This window comes from Hemitrygon akajei, chromosome 4 (assembly GCF_048418815.1).
Source record: "Hemitrygon akajei chromosome 4, sHemAka1.3, whole genome shotgun sequence".
Lineage (NCBI taxonomy): Eukaryota > Metazoa > Chordata > Chondrichthyes > Myliobatiformes > Dasyatidae > Hemitrygon > Hemitrygon akajei.
Window position 1 is genome coordinate 182,423,618 of NC_133127.1, and position 13,403 is coordinate 182,437,020.

Genomic DNA, 13,403 nt, shown 5'->3' on the forward strand with positions numbered 1-13,403 from the left:
ATACATTCCTACTAGGTTCGAAACAGAAGTGTTAATTTATATATTTTAATTTGATTAATATAAGTCTGAGACTGGCAGCCAGGGGACTTCGTTATCAAGTGCTTAAAAAAGGAAATAGATCTGGAAATTCCAGTACACTCTAACTCTAATTTAATTGCATTGCTTCTTTAGCACTCCAGAACTGGTGTCCCAAGGAAGACAAGTGACCAGAAGCATATCCAGTACAGGAAGCTCATCAAATACATTTCAGCTATCAGGAAGTGCCCATGGTAAGTTCAGTTCTGTAATGTTAAAATTAACATGTTTTAGTCAAAGAATTATTTAGTGTCTAATCATCATAAGGCATAAGAGCAGAATTAGGCCATCCGGCCCATCTCGTCTGCTCCGTTATTCGATAGTGACTGACTTATAATTCCATCTCAGGCCCATTTTCTTTCCTTCTCCTCATAACCTTTAACACCCTCAATAATTAAGTACCAATCAACCTCTGCTTTCAATATACCCATTGACTTTGCCTCCACAGCTGTCTAAAGAAATCCCTCTCCCTCTCCATTCGAAAGAGCTGTCCTGATTCTGAGGCTGTGCCCTCTGGTACAAGACACTCCCACTAATGGAAACATCCTCTGCACGTCCAGTCTATCTAGGCCTTTCAATATTTTATAGGTTTGAATGAGATCCCCACTCATTTTTCTAAACTACAGTGAGTACAGGCCTGGAGCCATCAAACACTCCTCTGTAATACTGTAATGATAGCTACTTCTTTCTGAGTGTACACTACTTCCAACACGACTGCTCTTTAATTTAAACAGGAGTGACGTAAATCTGATTTTACAGACAATAGTTAGTCAGACTGTCAGTCAGTGCTTATTCAGTTCACGAGAAGGCCGACTAATAGCTTTTGTTAGACGAGGAAATATTGAACATATTTAATAACCTCAGCAATATCAGCAACATGCTGTTGCAAACTCCTAACACTCGGTGAAGCTATGCAAACTTTCATTCCAGTAATGACTTTAGTGAGGCAAAATGTTCCAAGCAGTTGCTCCAGAGTGTTCTCCAGCTTAGTTTGACAGCAAGCCACATAAGGAGAAATTAGGGCAGAGAGCAAAAGCTCAGTCAAAGGTACGGAATTTAAAGGATGTTTAAAAGGAGGAAAGTGATGTAGAGATGAAAAGGTTTGGTGGTGGAGTGGGGGGGGGGGGTGGAATTCCAGAACTTAGGGGCTTGGCAGAAACAACTAAATAATTCATCTAAAAAGTAATCACCATTAAATCTGAATGGAACTATAAATATAAAATTAACATCAAATGAGAAAAATAATGCTGTCAGGTAAGAATTCTTGCTGTGGGTGTGGGTCCGGTAAGCTGTAATCTCTTGGTGTTGCACAGATTTGATTCCAGAATTGTCTCTTTTAAGTCAGAGCATGGTGTGATGGCCTGAATTCTAAAGTTGTGTGGCTTGTGGTGAAAATGAACTTATCTTGAATGACATTGCCTCTGAATTTTGTCACAAATGACACAGCACTTCAGCCTGAGAAATTGTGCCAGCCTTTTAATCTGCTCCACAATCTCTCTAACCCTTCCCTCGTACTGTACATACCTAACCCTCGATTTTTCTTTCATCCATGTGCCTGTCTAAGGGTCTTCTATCAGCTTCTATCACTACCCATCATGCAGTGCATTCCAGACACTTGCCACTTCCTACGTTAAAAAAAAAATTTTTAGGCTTTTGTTTGCTCATGTTGACATCACACAATCAAAGTCTGAGATTGGTATAGGTTCTTGATGATCAGATTGGACAAACTGGGCTTTTACCAGTTCTGACAAATATTCTTTGACCCGACACCGGAAGTTTAACCCTGTTCCATTCTTCACAGCGTTAAACCATTTCCTGTTTTATTTCAGATTTCTCGAATCTGGTGTTATTTTTTTATTTTATTCAATCTATGATGCAGTGGTCCTGTCTTCCACCTCCACCAGTAACCACTCCCCTTCTCATGGTACCTTCCCAAGACACCACAGAAGATGCAACATCTCTCTTCCTGTAATCCAGGAATCCAAGCATACCTTCCAAGTGGGGCAGTGACTTACCTAAGAACATAGAACAGTCCATCTCAGGAACAGGCCCTTCAGCCCAATATATCTGTGCTAACCCATTATGTCTATTTAAACTACACATCTGCCTGCACATGGTCTACATCCCCCAATTTCCTGCCAGTCCACATGTTGGACTAAATGCCTCTTAAAAATTGCTATTGTACCAGATTCCATCAGTTCCTCTGACAGCATGCTCCAGGCATCTATCACTCTCTGCAACAAACTTGCCTTATAAGTCACCTTTAAACTTTTCCTCACTCACCATAAAACTATGCCCTCTAGTATTTGACATTTCTACCTGGAAAAAAACAAATTATGACTATCTATGCCTCTTAGAATTTTATTTACAGCTTTTAGGTCGCCTCTCAGCCTCTGGCATTCTGGAGAAGACAATTCAAATTTCTCCAACCTCTCCTTATAACAAGCATTCTCTAATCCAGGCAACATTCTGGTGAGTGTCTTCTGATTTCGCTCCAAAACCTCAACTTCCTTCCTGTAACGTGTGTGTTATTTTGTCTGTATATGTATATGTGTATATGATCTGACGAAGTCCCTATATGATGAAGTGAAATTATGTATCCAATAAATATAAATCCAAACAAATAAATAGAGGGTTACCTCAAGCAGAGCAGCCTGTGGAAAGCGGCCAGTGAGTGAGTGGGCCAGTGAAGGAGTGGAGAATTGAGGCTTTGACTCGAGAGATTCTGGCAGTTTTGGCAGTTGGACTGTGCAATCAAGTCAATCAAGATTTGAATAGCTCAGCAGAAAGCCATTGATTAGACAATCAAGATTTGAATAGCTCAGACTCAGCAGAAAGCAGCTGATTGGGCAATCGAGGTCAGGTCACCAAGCAGTTTGAAAAACTCAAACAAATAAATAGAGGGGTAGCTCAAATGGAGCAGCCTGTGGAAAGTGACCAGTGAGTTGGTGGGCCAGTGAAGGAGTGGAGATTTGAGGCTTTGACGAGCAGAGGCTGAGGACAAGCTTCACTACAAGTGAGGTAAGGCCAGGTAAGTTCCTTTCAAAGGAGAAAGTTTCAAAAGTTGAGGCAAGTATTGGGTAGGTCATGGCAGCTGAGATCGGCCCTGTGGTTTGTTCATCCTGCAGCATGTGGGAAATCAGGGATACTTCCAGTGTCCCTGACGACTATGTGTGCAGGAAGTGTGTCCAGCTGCAGCTTCTGGCAGACCGCATTGAGCGTCTGGAGCTGTGATTGGATTCATACTGGAGCATCCGCAATGCTGAGAAAGTCATGAATAGCACGTTCAGTGAGATGGCCACACTGCAGGTAAAGGTTACACAGGCAGAAAGGGAAGGGGTGGCCACTAGACAGCGTAGCAGTAGGCAGGTAGTGCAGGAGTCCCCTGAGGTCATCTCCCTCCTAAACAGATATACTGTTTTGGATACTGTTGGGGGAGATGTCTCATCAGGGGAAGGCAGCAGCAGCCGAGTTCATTGCACCATGGGTGGCTCTGCAGCACAGGAGGGAAGGAAAAGGAGTGGGAGAGCTATAGTGATAGGGGATTCGATTGTAAGGGGAATAGATAGGCGTTCCTGCGGCCGCAAACGAGACTCCAGGATGGTATGTTGCCTCCCTGGTGCAAGGGTCAAGGATGTCTCTGAGCGGCTGCAGGACATTCTGGAATGGGAGGGTGAACAGCCAGTGGTCATGGTGGACATAGGTACCAACGATATAGGTAAAACATGGGATGAGGTCCTACAAGGTGAATTTAGGGAGTTAGGAGATAAACTAAAAAGTAGGACCACAAAGGTAATAATCTCTGGATTACTACCAGTGCCACGTGCTAGTCAGAGTAGAAATAGGAGGATATTTCAGATAAATACGTGGCTTGAAAAATGGTGCAAGGGGGAGGGATTCAAATTTCTGGGGCACTGGAAACATTTCTGGGGGAGGTGGGACCGGTATAAACAGGATGGTCTGCACCTGGGCTGGACTGGAACCAATGTCCTAGGGGGAGCGTTTGCTACTGCTGTTCAGGAGGCTTTAAACTAATGTGGCAGGGGGATGGGAACAAGTGCAGAGAGACAGAGGGGTGTAAAATGAGGGCAGAAGCAAAAAGTATTAAGGTGAAAAGTAAAAGTGGCAGGCAGGCAAATCCAGGGCAAAAAGCAAAAAGGGCCACTTTTCAACATAATTGTGTAAGGGCTAAGAGTATTGTAAAAACAAGTCTGAAGGCTTTGTGTGTCAATGCGAGGAGCATTCGTGACAAGATGGATGAATTGAATGTGCATATAGTTATTAATGAATATGATATAGTTGGGATCACAGAGACATGGCTCCAGGGTGACCAAGGATGGGAGCTCAACATCCAGGGATATTCAATATTCAGGAGGGATAGACAGGAAAGAAAAGGAGGTGGGGTAGCATTGCTGGTTAGAGAGGAGATTAACGCAATAGAAAGGAAGGACGTTAGCCTGGAGGATGTGGAATCGATATGGGTAGAACTGCATAACACTAAGGGGCAGAAAACGCTGGTGGGAGTTGTGTACAGGCCACCTACCAGTAGTAGTGAGGTTGGGGATGGCATTAAACAGGAAATTAGAAATGTGTGCAAAAAAGGAACAGTAGTTATAATGGGTGACTTCAATCTCCATATAGATTGGGTGAACCAAATTGGTAAGGGTGCTGAGGAAGAGGATTTCTTGGAATGTATGTGGGATGGTTTTCTGAACCAACATGTCAAAGAACCAACTAGAGAGCAGGCCATTCTAGATTGGGTATTGAGCAATGAGGAAGGGTTAGTTAGCAATCTTGTCGTGCGAGGCCCATTGGGTAAGAGTGACCATAATATGGTGGAATTCTTCATTAAGATGGAGAGTGACATAGTTAATTCAGAAACAAAGGTTCTGAACTTAAAGAAGGGTAACTTTGAAGGTATGAGCCATGAATTAGCTAAGATAGACTGGCAAATGATACTTAAAGGGTTGACGGTGGATATGCAATGGCAAGCATTTAAAGATTGCATGGATGAACTACAACAATTGTTCATCCCAGTTTGGCAAAAGAATAAACCAGGGAAGGTGGTGCACCCATGGCTGACAAGGGAAATTAGGGATAGTATCAAGTCCAAAGAAAAAACATATAAATTAGCAAAAAAAATAGCGGCACACCTGAGGACTGGGAGAAATTCAGAGACCAGCAGAGGAGGACAAAGGGCTTAATTAGGAAGGGGAAAAAAGATTATGAGAGAAAGCTGGCAGGGAACATAAAAACTGACTGTAAAAGCTTTTATAGATAGGTGAAAAGAAAAAGATTGGTCAAGACAAATGTAGGTCCTTTACAGTCAGAAACAGGTGAATTGATCATAGGGAACAAAGACATGGCAGACCAATTGAATAGCTATTTTGGTTCTGTCTTCACTAAGGAGGACATAAATAATCTTCTGGAAATAGTAAGGGACCGAGTGTCTAGTGAGATGGAGGAACTGAGAGAAACACGTTAGTAGGACGTGGTGTTAGGTAAATTGAAGGGAGTAAAGGCCGATAAATCCCCAGGGCCAGATGGTCTGCATCCCAGAGTGCTTAAGGAAGTACCCCAAGAAATAGTGGATGCATTAGTGATAATTTTTCAAAACTCCTTAGATTCTGGATTAGTTCCTGAGGATTGGAGGGTGGCTAATGTAACCCCACTTTTTAAAAAAGGAGGGAGAGAGAAACTGGGGAATAATAGATCGGTTAGCCAGACATCGGTGGTGGGGAAAATGCTAGAGTCAGTTATCAAAGATGTGATAACAGCACATTTGGAAAGAGGTGAAATCATCGGACAAAGTCAGCATGGATTTGTGAAAGGAAAATCATGTCTGATGAATCTTATAGAATTTTTTGAAGATGTAACTAGTAGAGTGGATAGGGGAGAGCCAGTGGATGTGGTATATTTAGATTTTCAAAAGGCTTTTGACAAGGTCCCACACAGGAGATTAGTGTGCAAACTTAAAGCACACAGTATTTAGGGTATGGTATTGATGTGGATAGAGAATTGGTTGGCAGATAGGAAGCAAAGAGTGGGAGTAAACGGGACCTTTTCAGAATGGCAGGCAGTGACTAGTGGGGTACCGCAAGGCTCAGTGCTGGGACCCCAGTTGTTTACAATATATATTAATTATTTAGATGAGGGGATTAAATGCAGCATCTCCAAGTTTGCGGATGACAGGAAGCTGGGCGGCGATGTTAGCTGTGAGGAGGATGCTAAGAGGATGCAGGGTGACTTGGAAAGGTTAGGTGAGTGGGTAAATTCATGGCAGATGCAATTTAATGTGGATAAATGTGAGGTTATCCACTTTGGTTGCAAGAACAGGAAAACAGATTATTATCTGATGGTGGCCGATTAGGAAAAGGGGAGGTGCAACGAGACCTGGGTGTCATTGTACACCAGTTATTGAAGGTGGGCATGCAGGTACAGCAGGCGGTGAAAAAGGCAAATGGTATGTTGGCATTCACAGCAAGAAGATTCAAGTACAGGAGTAGGGAGGTTCTACTGCAGTTGTACAAGGCCTTGGTGAGACCACACCTAGAGTATTGTGTGCAGTTTTGGTCCTCTAATCTGAGGAAAGACATTCTTGCCATAGAAGGAGTACAGAGAAGGTTCACCAGATTGATTCCTGGGATGGCAGGACTTTCATATGAAGAAAGACTGGATCGACTAGGCTTATACTCACTGGAATTTAGAAAATTGAGGGGGGATCTTATTGAAATGTATAAAATTCTAAAGGGATTGGACAGGCTAGATACAGGAAGATTGTTTCCGATGTTGGGGAAGTCCAGAATGAGGGGTAACAGTTTAAGGATAAAGGTGAAGCCTTTTAGGATGAGATGAGGAAAAACTTCTTCACACAGAGTGGTGAATCTGTGGAACTCTCTGCCACAGGAAACAGTTGAGGCCAGTTCATTGGCTATATTTAAGAGGAAGTTAGATATGCCCCTTGTGACTAAAGGGATTGGGGGGAATGGAGAGAAAGCAGGTACAGGGTTTGAGTTGGATGATCAGCCATGATCATACTGAATGGTGGTGCAGGCTCGAAGGGCCGAATTGCCTACTCCTGCACCTATTTTCTATGTTTCTAAATATTAATAATATATCCACCGATTTATCAAAAATGGTATTTAAGCAATGAGAGCTGATAATATCACTGGAGAGTAAATAGTTTGGGAGGGTTTCTAGACCCAGCATGGCAGAGAAGTCTTTAATTGCCCTGTACATTTGATGTTGAAGGACCCTTAAGTTAATGATTTTATCATTAGTGATATTAATTCACCACAATTGTTAATTAAGCATTGCCACTGGGACTTTGAATAAAATATCCAGACCTTGGCAGGGGATGGGTAAAGAAGGGGAACATGAAATAGGTTAAAGAGGAAAGAAACTGTACAGAAAGCACTTTCTCTGCGTGGTAATTTCTCACTGAGTATTGTTAAAAAAGACATTGATTTGAGATTTCTGATTTCATTATTCCATTCTGGTCTTCAGTCTGTCCCCTTATTCAAGTTCTCTGTAATTAAAGGATGCCTTTCTTTAATAAAGTCCCTATGCCTATTCTGAGGGGCAGCATCTCAGCTTTTTTTGGCTTTGGACTGCTCTTCCAGTGTAATTGATAATTGATCAATTATCAACTACACCGGAATTACTCCACATTATGGAGTGGATCTCCCATCCACTCCAGAATGTGCTGGTTAGGCACAGGAGTACATTCAGCCAGAGACTCATTCCACCGAGATGCAACACTGAGCATCGTAGGAAGTCATTCCTGCCTGTGGCCATCAAACTTTACAACTCCTCCCTCGGAGTGTCAGACACCCTGAGCCAATAGGCTGGTCGTGGACTTATTTCCACTTGGCATAATTTACTTATTATTATTATTTAATTATTTATGTGTTTATATTTCTTATCTCTACACTATTCTTGGTTGGTGCAACTGTAACAAAACCCATTTTCCCTCGGGATCAATAAAGTATGTCTGTCTGATTGATTGATTAATTAATTTATTCAGAGATAGTGTAGAACAGGCTCTTCCTGCTCAGCGAGCCACATTGCCCAGTAACCCATCTATTTAACACCAGCCTAAACACAGAACAATTTACAATCACCAATTAACCTACGAACCCATACGTCTCTGGATTGTGGGAGGAAACTGGAGCACCTGGAGGAAACTCACGTACTCACAGGAAGAACATACGTGCTCCATTGCAGATGATGCCGAAATTGAACTCTGAATTCCTGAATGTCCCTGAGCTGTAATAACATTGCGCTGGTGGTGTAGTGGCATCAGTGACTTCCAGGCAGATGATCCTGAGTTCAAACCCAGCTGGGTCCCAACCAGGGCAGCAGTGGTATCTGTGCCGAAGAAAGGCCTGGCAATCTACTTCCGTATCTTGCTGTGAAACCCTATGGACCCTATGCAATCCATGTGGTCACAAAGAGTTGGACTCGACTCAATGACTGAACAACAAACCACTACGCTTCTGTCGTACCCAATTATTGTCACAAGTACCACAATGCAGGGAAAAGCTTAATCCAGACAGATCATTTCATACCTAACTGCATCAAGATCATATGAAAAGAAAAGCAATGTGTCCATGATGCATTTGGTAGAGGGGCATATCCCTTCTCATCCTCGGTGGTATCTACAGGAGGTGCTGCTCAAGAAGGTGAACCTCTATCATCAACGAAATCTTGGACATCATTTGGGCCTTGCAATCTTCTCACGGCTACCATTGGGCAGGAGGTACAGAAGCCTGAAGTCCCACATCACCAGGTTCAAGATCAGCTACTGCCCTGCAACCATTCGGTTCCTGAACCAACCAGCACAACCCTAATCATTGGAGTATAGCAACATCACTTCGGTCACTTTCCAGTACAATGGAGCTTTTTTGTTCTAATTGTGTTCATTCTTCTATGATTTTGTATAATTCATGTTTTTCTTGTGAATTCTGCTTATCTGTTGCTACGTGCCTATGATGCTGCTGCAATTAAGTTTATCATTGTACATACATGTACTACGGTACTGTGCAGAAATCTTAGGCACCCTAGATTTTTTATCTGGTTTCAGATGACATGGCCACCACAGAGCCCTGACCTCAACATCTGGGATTACCTGGAGAGACAGAAGCAAACGAGACAGCCGAGGTCTGCGGAAGAACTCTGGCAAGTTCTCCAAGATGCTTGGAACAACCTACCGGCTGATTTTCTTACAAAATTGCATGACTGTGTACCAAAGAGAAATGATGCAGCTTTAAAGGTAAAAGGTGGTGACACCAAATTTTGATTGATTTTTTTTCTGTATACCACTCTTTATAGTAATTCTTTAATATTTAGAAACTTCTCATTATCTTTGAAAGCATCTTCACCTTACAGAATTTTTTTTTAACGTGTGCTTAAGACTTTTGCACAACACTGTAGCTTAAGTAACTTTTTTGTTTGGATGCTCCTATTGTTCTCTGCAGTTACTTGTCAAGGTGAACCTAATGGCATCTCCCAGGTTTGTGACCTCCAGGACAAAAATACCAGTCACATGGATACATCTTTCTTCAGTTGCTCTGTTTTGGGAACGTGTCACTGTTCTTTTTTTCAGAGCTGGGTCTTAAATCTGAAGTCAGCAACCAATGGCACAGTGAGAGCATCTTCTCCAGAAGCACTGCAGCAGTTCAATATATGTTTCAACACCACTTTCTTGAGGCCCACAAGTGGACAGGGAATTAGGAGAAGGAGTAGGCCTTTCAGCTATTCAAGCACGCCATGCTCTTCATTGTGATGAGGACTGATTTACCCAGAACTCATGGCTCTCATTCCCCAGTCTACCTCCACTTCTAATAATCTATCCTCCACATCTCTCTGGGATAGAGGAATTCAGATATTCATTACCTTCTGTGAGAAGAAATTTCTGTGTAAGAATGTAATTTTTTAATAGAAAAATAGAGGGATGGGCAATAATTGACAGTGTTTGTTGGTCTTTTTTATGGCTTCTTTTGGGTTTCTGCTTTGGAGCGTGAATCTAAAAGTTGTATAATATATATACTTTCATAATAAATATACTTTGTACTTTGACAAATGAGTAAGTATTTTAATGTTTATTCAGTTTATTTTGAGATACAGCATAGTAACAGGCCTTTCTGGATCAGGAGCCCATGCTCTCCAAATTACACCAATGGGACCAATTAACCTGTACACCAAGCTGGAGGAAGCGGGCAGCATCCATGGAAACGAGCAGTCAACGTTTCGGGCCGTCAGGTGTGGTAACCTATTAACTTGTATGTGTCTGGAATCCGGAGCACCCGGAGGAAACCCACGTAAATCATACAAACTCCTCACTGACAGAGGCGGGAATTGTACTCAGGCCGCAGATGCTGTAAGAGCATTAAGCTAACCGCTACACTACTGAGCAGCCCCAATTAATAAAAAGAGAGTTCAGGGGTTTTGACACAAGACCAATAAGGGTCTGTTGACTTCTGTTTGAGTTTGGATATTTGCGGCTTCGATGCAGACTCCGAGCAGATGATGTCCTAATGCGACAGCTGCTCTTGACTTTCAAAGTGCTACTACGGAAAACTTGGCAAATTGTTGCAGGATGTTTTGTAAACACCATATCTGAAAGCTATAGAACACGTTCCGTGACGTCATTACTTCACCCCTGAGAAGAGAATCTCCTCTTCTGTCTCACTACTAAATTACAGTATTGACCCAGGAACTGCCAAGTGTATGACCTTGAGGGTACAGATCTATTATCGCTGTAAAAATACCTTCAGGACGTTAGAGTAATTGAGTCAGACAGCACAGAAATAGACCAATCAGCCCTCTATGCTTATGCCAACCAGTAGGGTCCCACTTGTGTTAATCCTGCCTTCCAGCTTTGGCCTATAGCTTTTACTTTATTTATTTAGAGATATAGCACAGTAGCAGTTCCTTCTGGCCCAACGAGCTCGCTCTGCCAAGTTACATCCATGTCACCAATTAACCCACTAATTCATATGTCTTTGGAATGGGGGATAAAACTCATATGGGGAGACTGTACAAGCTCCTTATAGACAGTGGTGGGAATTGAACTCATGTTGTGGTACTATAAGGGCATTATGCTAACTGCTATAGTACTTTTTGCCTTCTGTGCCCAAACAATTTAAGTAAGTACTTGTCTGCAGTGACCAGTGGTGTGCCTCAGGGATCTGTTCTGGGACCCCTCCTCTTTGTGATTTTTATAAATGATCTGGATGAGAAAGTGGAGGGGTGGGTTAATAAGTTTGCTGATGACTCAAAATTTGGGGGTGTTGTGGATAGTCTGGAGAGTTGTCAGGGGTTACAGCAGGATATCAACAGGATGCAGAACTGGGCTGAGACATGGCAAATGGAGTTCAACCCAGTGAAGTGATTCATTTCAGTAGATCAAATTTGAAGACAGAATATAATATTAATGGTAAGGCTCTTGGCAGTGTGGAGCATCAGCGAGATCTTGCGGTTCATGTCCATAGGACACTCCAAGTTGTTGCGCAGATTGACAGTGTTGTTAAGAAGACGTATGGTGTGATGGCGTTCATCAATCATGGGATTAAGTTCAAGAGCCATGAGGTAATGTTAAAACTATATAAGACATTATTTAGACCCCACTTGGAGTACTGTGTTCAGTTCTGGTCACCTCACTACAGGAAGGATGTGGACACTATAGAGAGTGTGCAAAGGAGGTTTACAAGGATCTTGCCTGGATTGCAGTGCATGCCTTATCAAGTCAAGTCACGTTTGTTGTCATTTTGACCATAACTGCTGGTACAGTGCATAGTAAAAATGAGACGTTTTATCAGGACCATGGTGTTACATGACACAGTACAAAAACTAGACTGAACTACGTAAAAAAAAACAACACTGTAAAAAAACTACACTAGACTACAGACCTACCCAGGACTGCATAAAGTGCACAAAACAGTGCAGGCATTACAATAAATAATAAACAAGACAATAGGGCAATAAGGTGTCAGTCCAGGCTCTGTCTATTGAGGAGTCTGATAGCTTGAGGGGAAAAACTGTTACATAGTCTGGTCGTGAGAGCTCGAATGCTTCGGTGCCTTTTCCCAGACGGCAAGAGGGAGAAGAGTTTGTTTGAGGGGTGCGTGGGGTCCTTCATAATGCTGTTTGCTTTGCGGATGCAGCGTGTAATGTAAACATCCGTAATGGCGGGAAGAGAGACCCCGATGATCTTCTCAGCTGCCCTCACTATCCACTGCAGGGTCTTGCGATCCGAGATGGTGCAATTTCCGAACCAGGCAGTGATGCAGCTGCTCAGGATGCTCTCAATACAACCCCTGTAGAATGTGATGAGGATGGGGTGGGGGGTGTGGGAGATGGACTTTCTTCAGCCTTCGCAGAAAGTAGAGACGTTGCTGGGCTTTCTCTGCTATGGAGCTGGTGTTGAGGGACCAGGTGAGATTCTCTGCCAGGTGAACACCAAGAAATTGGGTGCTCTTAATGATCTCTACCGAGGAGCTGTCGATGTTCAGCGGGGAGTGGTCACTCCGTGCCCTCCTGAAGTCAACAACCATCTCTTTTGTTCACATTCAGAGACAGATTGTTGGCTCTGCACCAGTCCGTTAGCCACTGCATCTCCTTTCTGTAAGCGGACTCATCATTCTTGCTGATAAGACCCACCACGGTCGTGTCATCGGCGAACTTGATGATATGGTTCGAGCTGTGTTGCAGCACAGTCATGGGTCAGCAGAGTGAACAGCAGTGGACTGAGCACACAGCCCTGGGGGGCCCCCGTGCTCAGTGTGATGGTGTTGGAGATGCTGCTCCTGATCCGGACTGACTGAGGTCTCCCAGTCAGGAAGTCTAGGATCCAGTTGCAGAGGGAGATGTTCAGACTTAGTAGGCTCAGCTTTCCAATCAGTTTCTGATTGCTTATGAGCACTTATGAGAATAGATCAAGTGTACTTTGCCTTTTCTCCTTGGAGCGACAGATGATGTAAGGTGACCTGAGTTGTACAAGATGATGAAAGGCATTAATTGTGTGGATAGCCAGAGGCTTTTTCCCAGAGCTGAAATTGCTAACACAAGGGAGCATAGTCTTAAGACAGACAGACAGACATACTTTATTGATCCCGAGGAAAATTGGGTTTCGTTACAGTCGCAACAACCAAGAATAGTGTAGAAATATAGCAATATAAAACCATAAATAATTAAATAATAATAAGTAAATTATTCCAAGTGGAAATAAGTCCAGGACCAGCCTATTGGCTCAGGGTGTCTGACACTCCGAGGGAGGAGTTGTAAAGTTTGATGGCCACAGGCAGGAATGACTTCCTATGATGCTC

The 13,403-nt window shown here is 43.0% G+C and overlaps 1 long non-coding RNA gene across 1 annotated transcript in view; it reads left to right on the forward strand.

The window, feature by feature from the left end:
- LOC140727023 (uncharacterized) overlaps positions 1-10,119 on the forward strand; it is a 33,380-nt gene extending 23,261 nt beyond the window's left edge. The window contains exons 3-6 of the long non-coding RNA XR_012098776.1: positions 172-269; positions 2,447-2,547; positions 9,161-9,349; positions 9,555-10,119. This is a non-coding gene — a long non-coding RNA (uncharacterized lncRNA). The remainder of the gene's footprint in view (positions 1-171; positions 270-2,446; positions 2,548-9,160; positions 9,350-9,554) is intronic.
- Positions 10,120-13,403: the final 3,284 nt, after the last annotated feature.